Below are 832 nucleotides of genomic sequence, written 5' to 3' on the forward strand. Positions count from 1 at the left end.
TCATCCCATGCATACATGGTTTATCATCCCATGCAAACTTGGTTTATCATTCTATGCAAAAAATTTGGTTTATCATCCCATGCAAACTTGGTTTAACATCCCATGCAAACTTGACCTTTGCTGGGATCATCACCCATCCTTAACATGCATGTACCCAACTTACTAAACCACTCTAAAGCCAATTGTTCAGTTATATCTGACATCTATATATGCACATGGTGTGATAAATTATGTGCCCCTAAATTGCCAATTTCATTTTTTTAATCAAGCACATTGAAAGAAGAAACTAACTTATTTGTGGTCTGTGTGTCCACTACACCATAACTTATTAACATTAGTAATAACAAGGCCCATTCACTGGTAGTGGTAGAATTTCTCTGTATTGTATCTATCATACCACCAACCTATAATTGTAATAAAATATATATACCTTACATTTTGTATTTTATTTTAACCCTGTAATAGTGTATTAAACACCTAGTTTTAGACATGAAAAATTAAATTAATGTTTGATGAAAGTTATGAAAGTTCAATAATTACAATGAAAGTTCAATAAATACAATGAAAGTTCATAATTACAATGAAAGTTCAAAATTACAATGAAAGTTCATAATTACAATGAAAGTTCAATAAAACCAATGAAAGCTCAGTGAATGTCATGAAAGTTCAATGAATGACACCAAAGTTCAATGAATGTCATGAAATTCACTGAATTCCATGGAAGTTCAATGAATGCCATGAAAGTTCAATGAATGCAATGAACGTTCAATGAATGCAATGAACATTCACTGAATACAATGAAAGCTCAGTGAATGTCATGAAAGCTCAGTGA

At 31.4% G+C, this 832-nt stretch overlaps 1 protein-coding gene across 1 annotated transcript in view; it reads right to left on the reverse strand.

Moving 5' to 3' along the window:
* The window catches only part of LOTGIDRAFT_130112 (hypothetical protein), a gene marked incomplete at both ends in the record, with an annotated part of 24,463 nt that overhangs the window by 3,500 nt on the left and 20,131 nt on the right, over positions 1-832 (reverse strand). The window lies entirely within an intron of this gene.

The sequence above is a fragment of the Lottia gigantea genome (assembly GCF_000327385.1).
Source record: "Lottia gigantea unplaced genomic scaffold LOTGIsca_68, whole genome shotgun sequence".
Lineage (NCBI taxonomy): Eukaryota > Metazoa > Mollusca > Gastropoda > Lottiidae > Lottia > Lottia gigantea.